General features: G+C 41.8%; 1 long non-coding RNA gene across 3 annotated transcripts in view; it reads left to right on the forward strand.

Annotated features, from left to right (window-relative positions):
* The first annotated feature begins 816 nt into the window (after positions 1–816).
* The window catches only part of LOC126062730 (uncharacterized), a 232726-nt gene continuing 210770 nt past the window's right edge, over positions 817–22772 (forward strand). For 2 of the 3 annotated variants that reach the window (XR_007514136.1, XR_007514135.1), the window contains exon 1: positions 17437–20731. This is a non-coding gene — a long non-coding RNA (uncharacterized LOC126062730). Of the gene's footprint in view, positions 2214–17436; positions 20732–22772 lie in introns of those variants that run through there. The other variant, XR_007514132.1, reaches the window with a different exon arrangement.

Here is a 22772-nt window from a genome sequence, read left to right on the forward strand (position 1 = left end):
GCTGAGTAGTGTGGGTCCTAATCCCATCTGAGTGGTGGTGTATACAAGGGGTGAAGAGGCACTGGGAGAGAGGACAGGAAAGGGAGGGAAGGCGGCCACGGGATGGTGGAGGCAGAGCCTGGAGAGACACAGCTGCCAGCCAAGGAGCTCCAAGCTTGACGGCTGTCATCAGAAGTTAGGAGGAAGGCCGGGGGCAGATTCTCCCTCAGCCCCAGAAGGAAGCAGCGTGGCTGATGCTCTGATTTGGACTCCAGCCTCCAGAACTGTGAGATGATGCATTTCTGTTTAGAAGCCACCCCATTTTTGTACTTTGTTTCGGCAGCCGTAGGAAACCAACCCAGCCCTTCAGACCCAACGTGCCCAAGATGAACGCCACGCTGTATTTCTCTGTAGAGACGACCCTAGAGCTGACCCTGCTCTTCTCCAGACTTATCCACATACCACGTAGACCTCCGGCGGTCTCCCGGTCCACGCAGCTCCTCCAGCAGCCCAGTGGAAGTGTGGTGGTCCCATGTACACATTGTCTCGGTTTTCGGGACAGTGCTCACCTAACACGCTTGGAGATGGGATTCCTTTAGAGCAGTTACCTGCACGCCTCCTCTCTCTAGGTTAAAAAAAACGAGTTGCAATCACTTTGCTACCTGTTCTGTTCTGAAAAGCTTCCTTTTTCTTTATATAGCTGGATTCTAGCAGTGTTGCTTCCTTCCTGCAGAAGTCAGCCTGAATTTGGAATTTGTAATGAAAAAGTTTTCTCTTAATACAATCACTAATTGAGAGACTATTTCTCTCCACTAACAAATTTTCATTTACAATGTATCAGTTAAAATAAGTATTGTGCACAAAACAATTATTGTAAAAATTTTTGAACGAGAAACTAATTTGCACTGTAAACTTTCACCTAAAGGGTGCGCGCGTGTGCGCGCGCACACACACACGAAGTATCGTGGGGTGGTAAAAAGAGAAAAAAAAACCCATTGCCGTCGAGTCGATTCCGACTCATAGCGACATTATAGGACAGAGTAGAACTGCCCGGTGGAATTTCCAAGGAGCGCCTGGTAGATTTGAACTGCCGACCCTTTTGTTAGCAGCCGTAGCACTTAACCACTGCACCACCAGGGTTTCCTGTGGGGTGGTAGGTTCCAAAAACGGAACAGTGAATTTCATACTTCTCATGTGTTTCTGCTTTTATTTTTCTTTGTTTAGAATTTGCAGGTTCTCTTTTATGGAAGAGTCCTGTCCACCCTGTGTTGGGCTGAGCTGAATTCTGTCCTCCTGACAAGCTTCTTTGCATCCTGCTCTCGTGTCTTGGGTCCCGGTGTACCAGGTGGCCGTTCTGTCCTTGAAGCGGCTGAGGCCTTTCCTTGCTGCCTTTTTGTTTTCCTGAATGAACTTTTTGACTGCAGCACACAGGCCCTGATGAAGCTTCTGGTCATTTTGTTTTATTCACATCTAACTAGGTGTCATCTCATGTTTTTTTTTTTTTTTATGTTTTACTTTGTAGCCTGCATGCTGAAGCAGCATCCCTTTTGATTCCAGTAAATGAAAACATTTCCACCCACTTAGCACTTAGGCAGAAAGGAGGAAAAAGGCCTGAGCGCTCAGCGGTTGTCAGAGATGAGTTGGGGATGTGACTGGTTTGCATTTTCCTCTGCTCCACGGTTTGGCACATCGGTTTCTATATTCACCAGTTTGTGACTATTGGTTCAGGTTGTTTTTATCTGATGCCTTTTAGATCAGTTTTGATCCTATTTGAGGAGAGTTTCCACTGAAACAGGAGGCTCTGATGTTTTTTTCTTTTGAGGCAGAAGGAATTACTTTGCTGTAGAACACAATGGGTTATGTTTAGACTGATATGAGCAAACAAATATTTCATATTATCTGTACAAATATTGGCCAAGTGCTGAAAGCTGCTAGGAAACGTGGAGATAATTCAGACTGACTATGCTGAATTCTTTTCCAGAAACGATAAGAATGAACTATATCAGTGGAGTTAAAACAAGAAAGAGGTTTTTGCTTCTCAATTTGTCTATGAAGGGAATGATCAAACAGCGAGTTGCTACTTACAAATAATCTTTTTTTACCCCGCAGCAGGAGAAAGTTTCGAAGTGGGCTGGTTTTGCTTCCAGGTTTCAGTCCTTTGTTCAGAAAAACCAGTATCCTGGCCTAAGAAAACAGAAATATCTTCAGCGTGCAGGCTGATAACGACAACCTATGTAAGTACTATGCAGAGATGTTTTAACCTAATATTTTAGAGTTTTAATGGTAGAAAATGAAAGCCATGTATTTTTTACATATTGAGGTGTAATTTACACACAATAAAACTCAGCCTTTTTAGTACAATATGCTGCGTTTCAGCAGTGCTCACAGTCACGGGACTAGCACCACAAGTAAGCCGCGGAATGCCTGCGCCCCTGCCCCACTCCTCCCCCCAGTCCTCTGCTCCCTGTCCCCGTCTTGCCTTTCCTAGGGTGTGGTGTAAATGAGAGCCTACAGAGCGCTGTCACGTCGTGTAACGCGTTTGAGCGTAGACCGTGTTGTTGTGTGTCTTTTCCTTTTTATTACTGAGTAGAATTCCATCTTACAGACGTCTCTCAGTTTGCTCATCCATTCCCCAGTATAAAGACACTGGATTTTTTCCAGTTTTTGATGACTGTGAGGAAAGCCACTGTAAACATTTGCAAGCAGGTTTTAAATTTTATTTCATCTTTGTGTGTGTGAACACAGGTTTTTGTTTAACTTGGGTGATTCCTAGGAAGGATCACTGGTTGTACGGCATATTAGGTTCCTAGGGCTGCTGTGATAGAAACGCCACAAACTGGGGGGTGGATCAGAGCAGAAACTTACTGTCTCACCGTTCTGGAGGCTGGGAGTCCAGACCAGGGTGTCGGCTGTGAACATGCTCCTTGCCCTCCATGGGCTTCTGGGCGCTCCAGGCTGTCCATGGCTGACCGCTGCAGCATCACATGGCATCCTTCCTCTGCCTCCCTGTCTCTGTGTCTCTTCTCCTTTTTTATAGGGACACCAGTCACATGGGATTAGGACCCACCCTGCTCCGGTATGACCTTACATTAACCTAACTGATAGCATCTTCAAAGACCCTCTTTCCAAACAAGGTCACCTTCACAGATACAGAGGTTAGGACTGGAACGTATCTTTTTTTGGGACACAATTCAATCCGTAACATACCGTAAGTGTATGTAGCTTCGGAAGACACCATCCAGCTCTGCCTCACCATGTCCGTTGCCTCCAGCAATGTGAGCTCTCCTTGCTCTGCGTCCTCACAAGTACTTGGTTTTCTCAGCCCCCTTCCCTCCATTCTAGTAGGCTTGTATTCGCTTCTTATTATGGTATCACTTTGCATTTCCCTAATGTCTGAAAGGGGAGCCCTGCTGGCTCAATGATTGAGAGTGTCAACTGCTAAACAAAAGGTCGGCAGTTCGAATCTACCAACTGCTCCTTGGTAACCCTATGGGGCAATTCTACTTTGTTCTGTAGAGTTGCTGCAAGTCCGAATCAGCAGGTTTTTCTTATTTTGTATTATTTAAAATCATCTATACTTTTTATTTCTATTAAGGTTGTTGTTGTTTTGTTGTTAGGTGCTGTCGAGTCGGTTCCGACTCATAGCGACCCTACGCACAACAGAACGAAACACTGCCCGGTCCTGTGCCATCCTCACAATCATTGCTATGTTTGAGCCCATCGTTGCAGCCACTGTGTCAATCCATCTTATTGAGGGTCTTTCTCTTTTTTGCTGCCCCTCTACTTTACCAAGCATAATATCCTTCTCCAGGGACTGATCCCTCCTGATAACCTGTCCCAAGTATGGGAGACGTAGTCTCGTCATCTTTGCTTCTAAGGAGCATTCCGGTTGTACTTCTTCCAAGACAGATTTGTTTGTTCTTTCGGAAGTCCATGCTATATTCAATATTCTTCACCAACACCACAATTCAAAAGTGTCAATTCTTCGCTCTTCCTTATTCATCGTCCAGCTTTTGCATGCATATGAGGCAATTGAAAACACCATGGCTTGGGTGAGGCGCACTTTAGTCTTCAAGGTGGTATCTTTGCTTTTTGACACTCTAAAGAGGTCTTTTGCAGCAGATATGCCTACCTCAATGTATCTTTTGATTTCTTGACTGCTGCTTCCAGGGGTGTTGATTGTGGATCCAAATAAAATTAAATCCTTGACAACTTCAATCTTTTCTACATTTATCATGATGTTGTTTATTGGTCTAGTTGTGAGGATTTTTTGTTTTCTTTATGTTGAAGTGTAATCCATACTGAAGACTGTGGTCTTTGATCTCCATCAGTAAGTACTTCAAGTCCTCTTCACTTTCAGCAAGCGAGGTTGTATCATCTGCATAACACAGGTTGTTAATGAGTCTTTCTCCAATCCTGATGCCCCGTTCTTCATGTAGTCCAGCTTCTCCGATTATTTGCTCAGCATACAGGTTGAATGGGTGTGGTGAAAGGATACAACCCTGACGCACACTTTTCCTCACTTGAAACCAAGAAGTATCCCCTTGTTCTATCTGAACAGCTGCCTCTTGATCTATGTAAAGGTTCCTCATGAGCACAATTAAGAGTTCTGGAATTCCCATTCTTTGCAACATTATCCATAATTTGTTAAGATCCACACAGTTGAATGCCTTGGCATAGTCAGTAAAACACAGGTAAACATCTTTCTGATATTCTCTGCTTTCAGCTAGAATCCATCTGACATCAGGAATGATATCCTTGGTTCCACGTCCTCTTCTGAATCCAGCTTGAATTTCTGGCAGGTCACTGTTGATATACTGCTGCAGCTGCTTTTGAATGATGTTCAGCAAAATTTTACTTGCGTGTGATATTAATGATATTGTTCGATAATTTCTGCATTCGATTGGATCACCTTTCTTGGGAATAGGCATAAATACGGATCTCTTTTTTTCCAGTCAGTTGGCCAAGTGGCTGTCTTCCAAATTTCTTGGCATAGATGAATGAGTACTTTCAGTGCTGCATCCATTTGTTGAAACATCTCAGTTGGTATTCTGTGAATTCCTGGAGCCTTGTTTTTCGCCAGTGCCTTCAGTGCCAGTTTGGACTGCTTCCTTCAGTACCATCAGTTCCTGATCATATGCTACCTCCTGAAATGTTTGAATGTCAACCACTTCTTTTTGGTTCAGTGACTCTGTGTATTCCTTCCATCTTCTTTTGATGCTTCCTACATCATTTAATATTTTCCCCATAGAATCCTTCAATATTGTAACTCAAGGCTTGAATTTTTTCTTCAGTTCTTTCAGCTTGAGAAATACAGAGCATGTTCTTCCCTTTTGGTTTTCTATCTCCAGCTCTTTGTACATGTCATTTTAATATTTTACTTTGGCTTCTCAAGCTGCTCTTTGAAATCTTCCATTCAACTCTTTTACTTCATCATTTCGTCCTTTCACTTCAGCTACTTGACGTTTAAGAGCAAGTTTTAGCATCTCTTCTGACATCCATTTTGGTCTTTTCTTTCCCTCTTTCTTGTCTTTTTAATGACCACTTGCTTTCTTCATGTATGACGTCCTTGATGTCATTCTACAACTCGTCTGGTCTTCAGTCATTAGTGTTCATTGCGTGAGATATTCTTGAGATGGTCTCTGAATTCAGGTGTGATATACTCAAAGTCATGCTTTGGCTATCATTGACTTGTTCTAATTTTCTTCAGTTTCGACTTGAACTTGCATATGAGCAATTCATGGTCTGTTCCACAGTTGGTCCTGGCCTTGTTCTGACTGATGATGCTGAGCTTTTCCATCATCTCCACAGATGTAGTAGATTTGATTCCTGTGTATTCCATTTGGCAAGGTCCATGTGTATAGTCACCATTTATGTTGGTGAAAAAAGGAATTTGCAATGAAGAAGTCATTGGCCTTGCAAAATTCCAGCATTGTTTCTGTCACCAAGACCATATTTTCCAACTGCTGATCCTTCTTCTTTGTTTCTAACTTTTGCATTCCAATCACCAGTAATTATCAATGCATCCTGATTGCATGTTTGATCAATTTCAGACTGCCGGAGTTGGTAAAAATCTTCGATTTCTTCATCTTTGGCCTTAGTGGTCAGTGTGTAAATTTGAATAATAGTCGTATTAACTGGGTTTCCTTGTAGGAATATGGGTATTATCCTATTACTGACAGTATTGTACTTCAGGATAGGTCTTGAAATGTTCTTTTTGATGATGAATGCAATGCCATTCCTCTTCAAGTTGTCATTCCTGGCATAGTAGACCATAGGATTGTCTGATTTTAATGGCCAATACTAGTCCATTTCAGCTCACTGATACCTAGGATATCGATATTTATGTGTTCCATTTCATTTTTGACAACTTTGAATTCTCCTAGATTCATACATAGTTCATACATTCCACATTCTGATTATTAATGGATGTTTACAGCCATTTCTTTTCATATTGTGTCATGTCAAAACTGAATAGTGCTAGATTTATTAAATAGATGGAATCTATAACTAAAATTAAAAGACCCTCAACTACGTGGATTGACACAGTGACTGCAACAATGGGCTCAAGCATAGCAAAGATTGTGAGGATGGCGCAGGACCTGGCAGTGTTTTGTTCTGTTGTATATAGGTTTTTCTACGAATTGGAACCGACTCCACGGCACCTAATGACAACAGCAACAACAATTAAAAGTTGGTTTTGGGGCAGATTGTATTTTCCAAAGGTGACCACGACAGCCTCTTGTATCCTACCTGTTTTTCAGCAGTGTGGCTTTGCCACTCCCTGGTCAAGAAGTGAAGTTTATTTATCTTTCTTCTTGAATTTGGATGAGCCCTGTAAGTGCTCTGACCAACAGTGGACGTGACACAGTGCCTGTTCCAGGCACTCCCTGGAAGGCAGCCCTGTAAGGAATGTGATTACCATGAAACCCCTATGCTCTGAGAAGTCAAGCCATATGAGGAGACCCTGAGAAATGAGACACTATGTTGGGGGCCAGTTAGTGGGAGTGAGAGAAAGAGGGTGAGAGGATGAAGTTTGGTTTTTAAAGAAACTACACTTTACTGTTACGTCAGAAGAGGGTACTGTGGAGCTAGAAACTCTATCCTCAATTTGTTTAGGAGACTCAGATCAACCCCGTACAAAGCTATTGTAAAAAGAAAATAGAAAAACATAATAAAAAATTTCAGCTGATAAAAATTTTCCCAAAAAACTCAACCATGAAGCCAAAGAAAATTGTAGCACAACATTCCAAATTGAGTTAAATATTCTCAAACAATCATATGGAGATTTAAAAAAGAAAATCACTTCGAGTCAGAAATTCAAAAACTTTAGAACAGTGTTGGCGAAGAATATTGAATATACCACGGATTGCCAAAAGGGTGAACAAATGTGTCTTGGAAGAAGTACAGCCAGAGTGCTCATTAGAAGCGAGGATGGTGAGACTTCGTCTCACATACTTTGGACAGGTTATCAGGAGGGACCGGTCCCTGGAGAAGGACATCATACTTGCTAAAGTAGAGGGTCAGTGGAAATGAGGAAAACCCTCAATGAGATGGATTGACACAGTGGCTGCAACAATGGGCTCAAGTGTAACAACGATCATGAGGATGGTGCAGGACCAGGCAGTGTTTTGTTGTCTTTATACATAATGTTGCTGTGAGTTGGAGCCGACTCAATGGCACCAAATAACACTTAAATTTTTCAAGACCAACAGACAAAACAAAGTAACAGTGAGGCAGCATTTTAAAGAAACTAAGGGAAGGAAGTGCAAACCAAGAGTATTACATCCAGCCAAGCTGTACTTTAAGCATCAAAGTTATAAACAGTTTTAAATGTGCAGGAACTCAGGAGATACCCTACTCAGGAGCCATTGCCGAAGTATCTACTGAAGCAGAAATTTCATCAAAGCAACAAACAACTGGGGAAATTTCATCAAAAAGACTGATGGTGGCAATTTGGTATATTTCCTTGTCAGTCTAAGATTAAACAAGGGTGGAAACGTGGGCAGACGAAAAATATGTATAAGTCATGTTCTGACAAAGTTGAGAAAACATTCCTAAAAACAGTATAGGAGAGAGAGCAGGCAAAATGGTATAAGATCATTGATTGCTGTATAGTTAATGGTCAGATCAAAGAATACCATTTAACACTGACCAACAGGAGAGCAAAATGGTAAATGAGAAAGGAGATTAAAGGCGCTACAGAAAATGCACACATAAAGATAATCGCTACAACAAATACACCATCCTTTTCCAGTGACAGAAAGAAAAGAAGAAATGCAAAAATGGTGTCGTCATTGTGTCACAAGCTTATATTTATGCAGATTTTCCAGTTGCAGAAAGACTCTGTTTTTGATGCCGTACTAGCTGGTGGAGTCGTGAGAAGACTGGTGATACGCAGGAGCTCTGAGTGCTCTTCTCTCTCTTCTGTCTTCAGATATTTGGATCTCCTGTTGACAATTTGAGGTTTTATGAATAACTGTTTCTCTTAAAATTTGCCGGAACTGGTATCTTTTTTACTGATATCGTTTCCAAGAGAGCATTTCCAGTTTTGCTTGTCCTTTTTGAATTGCTCACGTGTAAAGGATATTCCAATGCAGAGTTATTTGTAGTGGTTTCAGTACTGTTATGTTCACATTTAATTTGTTTGGAAAATCTTTGACTTAGAGCAGGAATTTTTAGTTCCCAAGTGCTCGGGGTCAAATGATATAATTGGTTTGCTTGTTCTCTCCCTTATTTGGTCTGCTTTTAAAAACGTTTGTCATGTCAGGTGACATGGTGCAAGGCACTTCATTTTCCTGTTCTTATTCAATGTGTGAATTGAAAACATTAGTACCTGTTTTTTCCCTCCAATTTCATGATTAAAGAATTTGGAAAAGCAGACTTCTCATAAAAAAGGTATTATAACCAAGATAATGTGTTTTAATTAATAAACCTTTTAAGACATTGATTGATATATTTGATAATTGTGGTTGAAATCCAATATGATCAGTGCCCTCTAAAATCTATCACACACACACGGTGTCAGTGCTGGGGTGACGGTAGACATCACGGAAGTGTTATCCTTCAGGGTTTTAAACCTTCAGGAGCCTTCTAGTCTCTTTTCATTGATATTTGGTAAAGAACAGCAAATTGGTCTTTAGATTTGTAGGTCAATTTATATCATCTGACGTTATGAGATAATAACTCAACCAGATTTTATAATTATCTTCTAAGATTCATCCTTCTTTTAAATAGACATTAGGTTATACTTATTTCCTTGAACTCTGCCATGTTGTTGCTGTTAGGTGCCATTGAGTCAGTGCCAACTCATAGTGACCCTATGTACGACAGAAGGAAACACTGCCTGGTCCTGAGCCATTCTCACAATTGTTGCTATCCTTAACCCCATTGTTGCAGCCACTGTGTCAATCCATCTCATTGAGGGTCTTCCTCTTTTTCATTGACCCTCTACTTTACCAAGCATGATGTCCTTCTCCAGGGACTGATCCCTCCCGACAACACGTCCAAAGTATGTGAGACACAGTCTTGCCATCCTTGCTTCTAAGGAGCATTCTTGTTGTACTTCTTCCAAGACAGGTTTGTTCGTTCTTTTGGCAGCCCATGGTACAGTCAATATTCTTCTCCAACACCACAATTCAAAGGCGTCAATTCTTCTTCAGTCTTCTGTATTCGTTGTCCAGCTTTCACATACATATGAGGCGATTGAAAACACTGTGACTTGGGTCAGGTACACCTCAGTCCTCAAAGTGGCGTCTTTGCTTTTCAACACTTTAAAGTGGTCTTTTGCAGCAGGTTAGTCCAATACATGCGTTGTTTGATTTCTTGACTGCTGCTTCCATGGGCGTTGATTGTGAATTCAAGTAAAATGAAATCCTTGACAACTTCACTATTTTCTCTGCTTATCATTTTTCTTCCATTTATTTAGGCCTTCTTTAATTTTTTTCAACAGTGTTTTACGGTTTTCAGTGTACAAGTCTTGTACTTCTTTTGTTAAATTTATTCCTATATATTTTATTCTTTTTCAAAATTTTGTGAATGGAATTGATTTCTTCATTTTCCATTTGTTTATTGCTAGTCTATAGAAATACAATAGATTTTTTGGATATTGATCTTGTATCCTGCAACCTTGCTAAACTCATTAGTTCTTGTAGTTCATTTGCGGGTGACTTAGGATTTTCTGGAAACCCTGGTGGCATAGTGGTTAAGTGTTAGGGCTGCTAACCAAAAAGGTGGGCAGTTTGAATCCACCAGGCACTCCTTGGAAACTCCATGGGGCAGTTCTACTCTGTTCTATAGGGTTGCTATGAGTCGGAATCAACTCGACGGCAAAGGGTTTTTTTTTTGTTTGTTTGTTTTAGGATTTTCTATTATATATAATATCATGTTATCCAATCTGGATACCTTTTATTGATTGATTGATTGCCTAATTGACCTGGCTAGAACCTCCGGTACAATGTTAAATAGAAAAGATGAGAGCAAATACCTTTGTCTTGCTTCTGGTCTTAGAAGAAAAGCTTTCAGTCTTCCACCTTAGTAAGTATGATGTTCAAAACCAAAAAACCCGTTGCCGTTGAGTCAATTTTGACTCATAGCCACTATATAGGACTGCGTAGAACTGCTCCATAGGGTTTCCTTTTGGTTAGCTGCCGAGCTCTTAACCGCTGTGCCACCAGGCTCCAGTATGATGTTAGCTGTGGGTTTTTTGTAAATGCCCTTTATCAGGATGAGGAAGTTCCTTTCTATTCCTAGTTTGTTGAGTGTTAGATTTTGTCAAATGTTTTTCTGTATCTATTGAGAATGTCATGTGGTTTTTGTCCTTCTTCTTGTGGTGAAATAAGTTCCTTTATGTGGCCTTTTGCCTTGGTTCTTTGAATAAACATCTTGAAAGATTTTTTCCCCTAAGCCCTGAGGAGTTACCTTTGCCCTCCTTTCCTACCCCAGAAGGTGTATTACTTTTGTCCAGGTTGATTGATGTTTCTTGGGTAAGCTGTAAACAACTTGGTTTTGATACTTTTTGTCTGGCCCTGGGCTGCAACCTGCCCTGTAATTGGTAGGCATCTTGCAGGGTGTGGTTGAAATACTTACGCAGATGAGGCAACTCGAGCCTATTATGCTAATGAAGTGTCTGCGGCCTACCGAGGAGGGATTGTTTGTGGCCCTGGTGGGAGGGCTATGCCTTGAAATTGAGGAGTTTGCTTCTATACGCAGCCAACCCCACAGAGGTAGACAGAGACAGAAAGGAGAAAAGGCAAGAAGAGAGAAGTAGTAGAGAGGGGGAGGAGGTGAGGAACCTCCTGAAAGAGCTGTAACACAGGTTAAGAGCTGTAACACTGAACACAGCGAGAGTCCCAGGAGGGGCCCTGAGGCAGAGCCGGTGGTGAGAACAGGAACCTGCTGCTGGGAATGCAGCTAAGAGAATTGAGCAAAACTGCTACACTGGCTGTGAGCTGGGCCGTTAGCCGTGGAGAGGCTGACTGCAGAGAGGCCTGTGCTGAGGGGGCTGAGAGGAACCTGTGCTGAGGGGGCTGAGAGGAGACCTGTCCTCAGGGGGCTGAGAGGAGACCTGTCCTCAGGGGGCTGAGAGGAGACCTGTCCTCAGGGGGCTGAGAGGAGACCTGTCCTCAGGGGGCTGAGAGGAGCCTGTGCTGAGGGGGCTGAGAGGAGACTTGTCCTCAGGGGGCTGAGAGGAGACCTGTCCTCAGGGGGCTGAGAGGAGACCTGTCCTCAGGGGGCTGAGAGGAGCCTGTCCTGAGGGGGCTGAGAGAAGCCTGAGGGGGCTGAGAGAAGCCTGAGGGGGCTGAGAGGAGCCTGTGCTGAGGGGGCTGAGAGGAGCCTGTGCTGAGGGGGCTGAGAGGAGCCTGTGCTGAGGGGGCTGAGAGGAGCCTGTGCTGAGGGGGCTGAGAGGAGCCTGTGCTGAGGGGGCTGAGAGGAGCCTGTGCTGAGGGGGCTGAGAGGAGCCTGAGGGGGCTGAGAGGAGCCTGAGGAGGCTGAGAGGAGCCTGTGCTGAGGGGGCTGAGAGGAGCCTGAGGAGGCTGAGAGGAGCCTGTGCTGAGAGGGCTGAGAGGAGGCCTGCATGGTTGGGAGGGGGCATGCACATCAGAGAGAAGGGCCTCTTTGCTTTCAGGGCCCAGGGGAGCTAAGAGAGCAGTCAGGAACTGAAGAAGGGAGGGATGTGCTCTCCACTTCAAGGGAGTCTTCCAGACTCTGCCTGCATGCTTTCTGATCCTGATCCTGATCCTGAATTGTAGCCTGTTAATCCTGACCCTGAGTTGTACCGTCACTTCCTTAAAAAGCAACTTAACGATACATATGGTCTGTGAGTTCTGTATGGCCATTGCAACGGATTATCAAACCCAGAAGACAAATAGAGAGTGCCGTGGGAGGAACAGCTGGTGTCAGAATCGGTAAAAAGTTTGGGGAGTAGAGGTGTGTCTGACATACTTACATTCGTAAGGGATACTTGTCTGTGGTTTTATTGCTATGTCTTTGTTTCCTTTCAAACGAGTTGCTGTTGAGTTGACTCCAACTCATGGCACCTCCATGTGTGTCAGAGTAGAACTGTGCACTATATGGTTTTTGAGGACCGATGTTTCAGATGTGGATTGACAGGCCTTTCCTCCAAGGCATCTCTGGGTAGACTTGGACCGCCAACCTCTTGCTTCGCGGTGGAGCATGTTAATCATTTGTACCGCCCAGGGACTCCTGTCTTCTTCTGGTGTCAGGGTAGTACTGGTCTCATAAAATAGGGTGGGATGTATTCACTTCTCTGAATGGGGGAATTTATAAAGAAATGGTATTAATTTGTTTTTCAATGGGAATTTTTTTTTATTGTACCTTAGATGAAGGTTTACAGAACAAACTAGTTTCTCATTAAACAGTACACGTATTGTTTTATTACACTGGTTAACAACCCTATGACATGTCAACACTCTCCCTTCTCAACCTTGGGTTCCCTATTGCCAGCTTTCCTGTTCCCTCCTGCCTTCTAGTCCTTGACCCCTGGGCTGTGTGCCTCTTTAGTCTCATTTTGTTTTATGGGCCTGTCCAATCTTTGGCTGAAGGGTGAACCTCAGGAGTGACTTCATTACTGAGCTGAAAGGGTATCCTGGGCCATACTCTTTGAGTTTCTCCAGTTTGTGTCAGGTCAGCAAGTCTGGTCTTTCTTTTTGAGTTAGAATTTTGTTCTACATTTTTCTCTGTATCTGTCCAGGACCCTCAATTGTGATCCCTGTCAGTGGTGGTATCCAGGCACCATCTAGTTCTACTGGGCTCAGTCTGGTGGGGGCCGTGGTAGATGTGGTCCATTAGTCCTTTGGACTAATCTTTCTCTTGGATCTTCAGTTTTCTTCATTCTTCCTTGCTCCTGAAGGGGTGAGACCAGTGGAATATCCTAGATGGCCACTCGCAGGCTTTTAAGACCCCAGACACTACTCACCAAAGTACAATGTAGAACATTTTCTTTATGAACTATGTTATGCCACTTGAGCTAGATGTTCCCTGAGACCATAGTCCCCACAGCCCTCAGCCCAGCAATTCTGTCCCCCAGGGAGTTTGGATGTATCTATGGAGCTTCCATGACCTTGCCTTGGACAAATTGTGCTGGCTTTCCAAGTATTGTGTCCTGTCTTACCCTTCACCAAAGTTACCACTTATCTATTGTCTATTTAGTGTTTTGCCATCCCCACCCCCCCACCTTGTAACCATCAAAGATTTTTTCTTTTTGTGTGTAAACGTTTTCTTGAGTTTTTATGGTAGTGGTCTCGTACGATATTAGTCCTTTTGTGATTGACTTATTTCACTCAGCATGATATCCTCCAGATTCATCCGTGTTATGAGATGCTTCACAGATTCATCATTGCTCTTTATCGTTGTATAATACTCCATTATGTGTATGTATCACAGTTTATCCATTCATCTGTTGATGGGCATCTAGCTTGTGTCCATCTTTTTGCTATTGTGAACAATGCTGCGATGAACTTTGGTGTACATATATCTATTTGTGTGACAAATGTATCTCTAGGATATATTTCTAGGAGTGGGATTCCTAGGTCATATGGTATTTCTATTTCTAGCTTTCTAAGGACCATATCATTTTCCAAAATGCTTGTATCAGTTGTATCATTTTCCAATCCCACCAGCAGTGCGTAAGAGTTCTGATCTCCCTGCAGCCTCTCCAACATTTGTTATTTCCTGCTTTTTTGATTTGTGCCAGTAATGCCAGGGTGAGGTGGTATCTCATTGTGGTTTTGATTTGCATTTCTCTAATGGCTAGTGATCGTGAGCATTTCCTCATGTGTTTGTTGGCCACTTGAATGTCTTCTTTGGTGAAGTGTTCATTTCCTTTTCCCATTTTTAAATTGGATTATTTGTCTTTTTTGTTGTAGAAGTGTTGGGTTTTCTTGTGGATTTTAGAGATTAGACCTTTGTCTGATTTGTAATAGCGAAATTTTTTTTCCCAGTCTGTATGTTCTCTTTTTACTCTTTTGGTGAAGTCTTTTGATAGCATAAGGGTTTAATTTTTAGAAGATCCCAGTTATCTAGCTTATCCTCTGGAGCTTGTGTGTTGTTGGTTGTGGTTCGTATCCTGTTCATGTCGTGTATTAGGGCCTCTAGCGTTGATCCTATTTTTTCTTCTATGAACTTCATAGTTTTTGGCTTTATATTTAGGTCTTTGATCCATTTTAGTTTTTGTATATGGTGTGAGGTATGGGTCCCGTTTTCATTTTTTTTGCAGATGGACATCCAGTTTTGGCAGCACCATTTGTTAAAAAGACTGTCTTTTCCCAATTTGGTGGACTTTGGGCCCTTGTCGAAGATCAGGTGACCGTAGGTGGATGGATTTACATCTGGGTTCTCAATTCTGTTCCACTGGTCAATGTATCTGTCATTGTACCAGTACCAGGCTGTTTTGACTACCGTAGCTGTATAGTAAGTTCTGAGGTCAGGTAGTGTGAGTCCTCCTACTTTATTCTTCTTCAGTAGTGCTTTATTTATCCAGGGCTTCTTCCCTTTCCATATAAAGTTAATGATAAGTGTTTCCATCTGTTTAAAGAATGTTGTTGGTATTTGGATTGGTATTGCATTGTATTTGTAAATCGTTTTGGGTAGAATTGTCATTTTCACAGTGTTCAGTCTACCTATCTATGAACATGGTATGTTTCTCCATTTATGTAGATCTCTTTTGGTTTCTTGAGTAGTGTTTTGTAATTTTCTTTGTATAGGTCCTTTATATGTTTGGTTAGATTTATTTCTAAGTATTTTTTTTTAGGGGCTATTAAAAATGTTATTGTTTTCATGGTTTCCTTTTTATCGTTCTCTTTATTGATGTATAGGAATCCAGCTGATTTTGTATGTTTATCTTGTATTCTGCTACTCTGCTGAATCTTTCTATTAGTTCCAGTAGTTTTCTCATGGAACCTTTCGGGTTTTCTAAGTATAGTATCATATCATCTGCAAATAGGGAGAGTTTAACTTCTTAATTACCACTTTAAAAAAAATAGATGCCCTTTATTTCTTTTTCTTGCCTTATTGCTCTAGCTAGAACTTCTACCACAATGTTAAATAGGAGTGGTGATAAAGGGCATCCTTTCTTGTTCCTGTTCTCAAGGGGAATGTTTTCAGCCTCTCTCCGTTAAGAATGATGTTGGCTGTTGGTTTTGCATAGATGCCCTTTATTACGTTGAGAAATTTCCCTTCTATACTTAACTTCATTCAGAGTTTTTATCAGGAATGGGTGTTGGACTTTCTGCGTCAATTGAGATGAACATGTGATTCTTTTCTTCCTTTTTATTTATGTGGTGTATTTTACATTGATTGATTTCCTAATGTTGAACCACCCTTGCATATCTCATATGACTTCTACTTGGTCGTGATGTATTATTTTTTTGATATGATGCTGAATTCTGTTGAGAATTTTTGCATCTATATTGATAAGAGATAAAAAAACAAAACCCAGTGCCATTGATATTGGTCTGTAATTTTCTTTTTTTGTGGTGTCTTTGCCTGGTTTTGGTATCAGTGTTATGGTGGCTTCATAGAATGAATTCGGAAGTATCACTTCCTTTTCTATGTTGTGAAATAGTTTGAGTAGTACTGGTGTAAACTCTTCTCTGAATGTTTGGTAGAATTCTCCAGTGAAGCCATCTGGGCCAGGGCTTTTTTTTGTTTGGAGTTTTTTAAATTACCTTTTCAATCTCTTCTCTTGTTAGGGGTCTGTTCAGATTTTCAATATCATTTTGTGTTAATTTGGGTAGGTAGTGTGTTTCTAGAAATTTGTCCATTTCCCCTAGGTTTTCAAAAATTTGTTGGAGTATAGTTTTTCATAATACTCTGTTATGATCCTTTTTATTTCAGTTGGGTCTGTTGTAGTGTCCCCCATTTCATTTCTTATTTTGGTTATTTGTGTCCTCTCCTGTTTTTCTTTTGTCAATTTGGCCAGTGGTTTGTTGATTTTATTGATCCTTTCAAAGAGCCAACTTCTGGTTTTGTTGATTCTTTCTATTGTTTTTCTATTCTGTGTTTCATTTATTCCTGCTCTGACCTTTATTATTTTCTATCTTCTGGTGGCTGTGGGCTTCTTTTGCTGTTCTTTCTATTTGTTCAAGTTGTGTAGCTAGTGTTTTGATTTTGTCCCTTTCTTCTTTTTTGATATGTGTATCTATTGCTATAAATTGACCTCTGAGCACTGCCTTTGCTGTGTCCCAAAGGTTTTGGTATAATGTCTTTTCATTTCCATTTGATTCTAGGAAGTTTTTGATTCCATCTCTGATTTCTTCTATTACCCAGTGATTTTTAAGCAAGGTGTTATTCAGTTTCCATGTAATTGATTTTTTTTCCCTGCTCTTCCTGTTAATTTCTACTTTGATTGTGTTGTTGTCAGAGAAGATACTTTGTATCATCTCAATGTTTTGGATTTTGTTGAGAGTTGCTCTGTGGCTTAAGATGTGGTCTATTCTCGAGAATGTTCCATGTGCGTTGGAAAAGAATGTGTACTTTGCAGCTGTTGGGTGGAGTGTTCTATATATGTCTGTGAAGTCAAGTTGGCTGATTGTGCTCTTTAGCTCTCCTGTATCTTTGTTGAGTTTCTTTCTAGATGTTCTGTCCTTTACTGAGAACGGTGTGTTGAAGTCTCCTGCTATTATTGTGGAACTGTCAATTTCTCTTTTCAGTGCTATTAGAATTTGTTTTTTGTATTTTGGAGCCCTGTCATTGGGTGCATAGATGTTTATTATGGTTAAGTCTTTATGATGGATCATCCCTTTAATTGTCATATAGTGCCCTTCTTTGTCTTTTATGGTGGATTTTGTTTTAAAGTCTATTTTATCGGAGATTAGTATTGCCACACCTGCTCTTTTTTGGAAGTTATTTGCTTATATATTTTTTTCCATCCTTTGATTTTTAATAAATTTACATCTTTGTTTCTAAGGTGTGTCTCTTATAGACAACATGATTTTAATTTGACCGACAGTTATTGGACATTTGATTATTTATTCCTTTTTGAAAACCTGCCCACTGATTTCCAGTTGATGGCCTAATTGCCTAAATCTAAGACAAAAGAGTATTTAAGATATTTATCCTTTGGAGCCAGTTATATTTGATATTTTGTTCTTTTAATATTGTGGTGGTGGGCTCTTTTAATATTAACTAATTAACATTAATAATAATTAATTATCATTTAATAAATATAATTTAATCTCAGGATTTTTAATTATTAGACATTTTTTCCTTGAGAGAACTATTACCACTATGGGTCAAGAAAGATGAACGTGAAAATAAGATCCTAAGAAAATTTAGCTAACTGATAATTTGATTTTTTTTTTTTAGTTCACTTTATTGTTTTTATTGTTGCATGTCCTTTAAACAAAGTCGGCTACAAAGTGGGTATTCTTAGATGAATAAAAATTGTACTTTCATATATTTAAAAAAGGCATCTGATTTCTAAAAAGTTTAACTTTAATAACTTCGGTTCAAAGAATTCCAAAGCATTCCTCAGTCTGCAAGATATTCTTAGAGGTGGCAAGAAAGGAAATGGTGCTGCAAAGCAAAGGTAAGTCTCCAGGTGAGAAACCTGTAGGAGATGAATTGCCAGTCACTCTTCAAGGTCTAATTCTTCTTATTGGATTTTCTTCTTTTGGCCCCATGACATATTCCGTGAAGGATCATGATTTCATACAATTAATTCCATGATTATAGGTACTGAAAAAAGAGAGGTTATTAAAACTCGTGAGACTTCTGAGTTGTAGTAAAACCATTAAGGAGGAACTAATGTGATAATAAAATGAAAAGCAATTTAAAACTTATCAGCCTAATAAAGAATATTACCAAATATCTTACAGCAATAAAAATCTTCGAAAATGAAACAAATGGAAGAAAAAAAAACCCCACCAGCTCAGATTAACAATCTGTTAGGATGGGTTTGACCCTCATTAAATCAGCCATGATGTCATGAAGAGGTTACTTAATTACTGAGTGATCGTGACTCAATCCAAGGAAGAGGAAGAGAGGGATTTAAGTATTTTGTGGTCCACACCACACACACTAAGTCAAACCACAAACCCTATCCACTCTTTGGGGCCCACCTGTCTTTCCTGTGACCCAGGTAGAAGCAGTTCTTTCCTCTGCAGGGAAGTGAGTCACCTGTGCCCTGAAGTCAGACCATTCTGCTGACAAACGCAGAGCATTTCACCTATGTGATGGGAGTCTGACCTCAAGGAATGCTTTGTGGCAGATGGCAGTATGGACAGGTCTCCCGTCTTCCATTCCTACAGCCCTGAAGGGCAGAGAGGACTAGGCGTTCAACCCTGGGACCCCAATTCTTACCACAGAAGACAGGGCTGATTTTCACCTGAGTGAAGGGCACTCATGCCCACTCTATCTAGTTTCCTCACAGGATTCTAGCACCCACAAAGCTTACATTTCACATCCACCAAAAATTGTAAGAGGAGGCATTGAGCAAAATTCAAGTCATGAGGACCACAGAAACACCAGGTGCCGTCTCCGGCTCCCACATGCCTGTGCTCACCCAAGAACCATTAAGGATTCTTCTTCAGCACCTTCTATTCATGTTTTTGTTTCCTTTACCCACACTCCCTTTCTTCAACTCTCTTCTCCCAGCACCCTTAAGTTACTTCTGGCTGCCCAATAAAAAAAAATAAACCAGTTGCCATCCAGTCGACCTCGACTCGTGGGCCCCGTGTGTGTCAGCGTAGGACTGTGTTCCACGGACCCCGTGTGTGTCAGCGTAGGACTGTGTTCCATGGACCCCGTGTGTGTCAGCGTAGGACTGTGTTCCATGGACCCCGTGTGTGTCAGTGTAGGACTGTGTTCCACGGACCCCGTGTGTGTCAGCGTAGAACGGTGTTCCATAGGATTTTCGATGGCTGCGACCTTTTGAAAGTAGATCGCAAGGAATTTCTTCTGATCTGGGTGGGCTCAAACCTCCAACCTCTTGATTAGTAGCATCAGCAAGGGACTCTGACTGCCCAACAGAGCCTTAGAATCTCCCAGTTTTGGACTCCCTTCTCCACAGTAACCATGCTTATGAAGGTTGAGCTGTCTCTTCATAATCTCTAGTAATTATAAAGCTAGAGGGGACCTCAAGACACTCCTCAGCGTCTTCATGTTAGATACAAGTTAACTGACAGATGGAGGGGTGTGCTCCACATTCTGTAAGTACCAAGTGGCTGAGCTGGAATGGGAATGCCTGTGTCCTCCCTTTAGGCTATTCCTAGTCTGGGTCTAATTCCTTTGGTCTTTGCTAAGTGCCTGATAAGTTAATTCACACTAGGCTATCAGTAGCCAATGCTGGCACATTATTAAAACTCTAAAATGTTTCCAGAGGTACATAAAGCCATAGGGTGGTGTTACGGACTGAATTGTGTCCCCCCAAAATATGTTCTATAAATTTTAACCCCTATACCTGTGGTTATAATCCCACTTGGGAGTGGGTTCTCCTTGTTATGTTAATGTCGCAGTGGCAGTGTATGGTGTGCCTTAAGTCACTCTCTTGTGAAATATGAAAGAGCAGATGAAGCAAGCAAGCAAGCAAGCAAGCAAGCAGAGGTGGGGGAAGAAAGATGCCACGCCGCATGAACATCTCTGGGGGAAAGAAGAGACAAGAACATTCTCCCAGAGCCAGCAGAGAGATGGTATTCTGAATTTGGACTTGTAGCTTCCTAAACTGTGAGAAAATGAAATTCCGTTTGTTAAAGCCACCCACTTCTGGTATTTCTGTTATGGCAGCACTAGATAACTAAGACAGATGGATACATAAAGTTAATTTACACCAGGCATTTACATAATAGCTTTGGTCATTCAGGGGTTGAATTCTCACTTTCCTTTTTATGTGAGAGACCTGGGTTCAATTCCAGCCAATGCACCTTACGTGCAGCTACCACCCATCTGTCATTGGAGGCTTGCATGTTACTATGATGCTAAACAGGTTTCAGTGGAGCTTCCAGACTAAGACAGACTAGAAGAGAGGCCTGGAGATCTACTTCCAAAAACTAGTCTGTGAAAATCCTATGGATCACAATGATCTGATTCACAACTATTTTGTTCCATTGTGCATGGGATCACCGTGAGTCAGGGGCCAACTTGATGGCAGTTAACAACGACTAAAAGCTAACAGCCAGTGCTGCCCCACTGTCAAGACTTTAAATGTTTTCCAGAGAAACACGAAGCCACAGGAAGGATACATATGGTACATCTTCTTGGAGCATCAGCTGAGCTAGAACTTTCTGGAAAAAAAGTAAGTACTGCGCTGGCTGTCAAGTTATTGTCTCTCAGCTCCAACCGCCCCCCTTCCCTGTTTGGTGTTGTGCTGCTGTGGCTGAGACTCGACTTTGCCAACTGCTCCTTCCAGACTCTGACAGGAAGCAGTGCTAGAGGACATGTGTGTGGCGGGAGGAGGAAGTGGGACCTACTTCTTCCTGTCTGTTTCTGGTCCTGACCAGGAAGCCAGGGACAGCTCTCTGCCTGGCAGTCTCAGATGGTCCGGTAGCTGTGGCTGCTTCCAGCTTGTACTTTTTCCCATGTGCCCAGAACTGGCCTCACTGGTCCCCTCAAAGACACTATGCTGGCCCCTCCCCAGAGGCCTGCATCCCCTCCTCTGTTCTTCTCGGGTTTAATGGTCTCAGCTGTGTTTCTCAGCCCTGGTGTGGTGGCTGCTTTCTGAATTACCACCTCTGTGAACCGCAGTGCCCCTATTTTACATTTTTTAGGTCACCAATGCTTGAAGATCAGCTTTTTATATTAAATTATTCCTGGTTTCTGTTTCCCGACCAGACCCTGACTGGTGCAAGTAGTTCAGTCAGTATTTACTGTTATGTTAGCATAATCACCAATATCATACAGAGTAGGACACAAAATTTATTTACATGTAATAGATAAAACAGGACCTCCTTCAAAGCAATTTCACACCTCATCTTCGGAGGACCCCTTCTGGATCGCCTCACTCTCTCCTGCTGGGGTGCTTTAGTACGGATCTTGAGAAACACAGTGTCTTGGTTTCTCAGTGCCCCTGTAACAGAAATGCCACAAATGTGTGTTTTAAAAATCAGAAATTTATTTTCTCATCATTTGGGAGTCTAGAAGTCCAATTTCAGGGCACGTGCCCTCAGGGAAGGCTCTCTCTCTGTCGACTCTGGGGTGGGATCTTTGTCTCTTCCAGCGTTCCTCAGTTCCTTGGCCATCTTCACATGTGTGACCTCTGTCTTCCCTTGTTTGTGCTTGTATGTACCTGTGTCTATGCTGCACCTTGTAACCCAGACATGATTCAGTTCAGGGCACCCCCTCATTGATACTGCCTCATTAACACACACAGAAAACCCAACTTCCAAGTATGATTACATCCACATGCACAGGGGCTAGGATTCCAACATGCACTTTCTGGGGGACACAATTCAATCCATAACAGACAGGCTTAATGAATTAAGGAACTTCAGAGACTAATGGCATCAGTTAAAGAGATGAAGATGGTACTATGGTTGGGCAGATAACTTTTTAGAAGCTCTCCACATATATTACCTATAAGCAAGTCATATTCTATCTTCGGAGGTTAAATGTGTGTGGCTTTAAATTATGCTATTCAAGTAGTTATCAGAAAACTGCAATGGACTGGTGTCAGAAGTACTGTTTTCCTGGATTCTCAGATAAAATTCAGATGGAAAGTTCCAGCTCGAGCTGAGTTGCCTACCCATACGGCCCGGGTGGTTCATGCGTGAATCAGAGCTTTAACCAGCCCTTGGAGATGGCAGAAGTCACAACTTCTTTTTCGAGCCAGAACTAAACTAGCAGCTGCCGTTCGCTCTGCTCACTGATCAGTGAAGCTGTTTCGCGTTGGAACAACCATGCATATGGTTGGCAGGCTGACTGAGCCTTGTTTCAACTCCCACAGAAGACATAACCACGGAGCGTTATCCTTCTTGAGTCAGCTCCCAACATTCTTCTTGAAGTAAATAAGGCAAGGGAATAAAAAGAGGGGGAACTCATTCTTGAGAGTTTAACACACATTAAGTTGTTCATAATGCAGTCTAGTATCAGGGGATAAATCCGTCTTGTACTTCTAAAGTCGTAATGCAATGGTAACTAGATAGAGATGGGTACATAGCCTACTTGAACACCACAGAGAAAGCCAAGGCATGACCCAAAGTTCTGCTATGGCCAAAAGCAAAGAAGGTTCCAGAAGTATCTGGATAAGATGTATGGAATAGGCCGGTGTCTTAGTCAGGGTTCTCTAGAGAAACCCATTGCCATTGAGTTGACTCCAACTCATAAAAAAGACCCTATAA

The sequence above is a fragment of the Elephas maximus genome, chromosome 2, assembly GCF_024166365.1.
Source record: "Elephas maximus indicus isolate mEleMax1 chromosome 2, mEleMax1 primary haplotype, whole genome shotgun sequence".
Classification (NCBI taxonomy): domain Eukaryota; kingdom Metazoa; phylum Chordata; class Mammalia; order Proboscidea; family Elephantidae; genus Elephas; species Elephas maximus.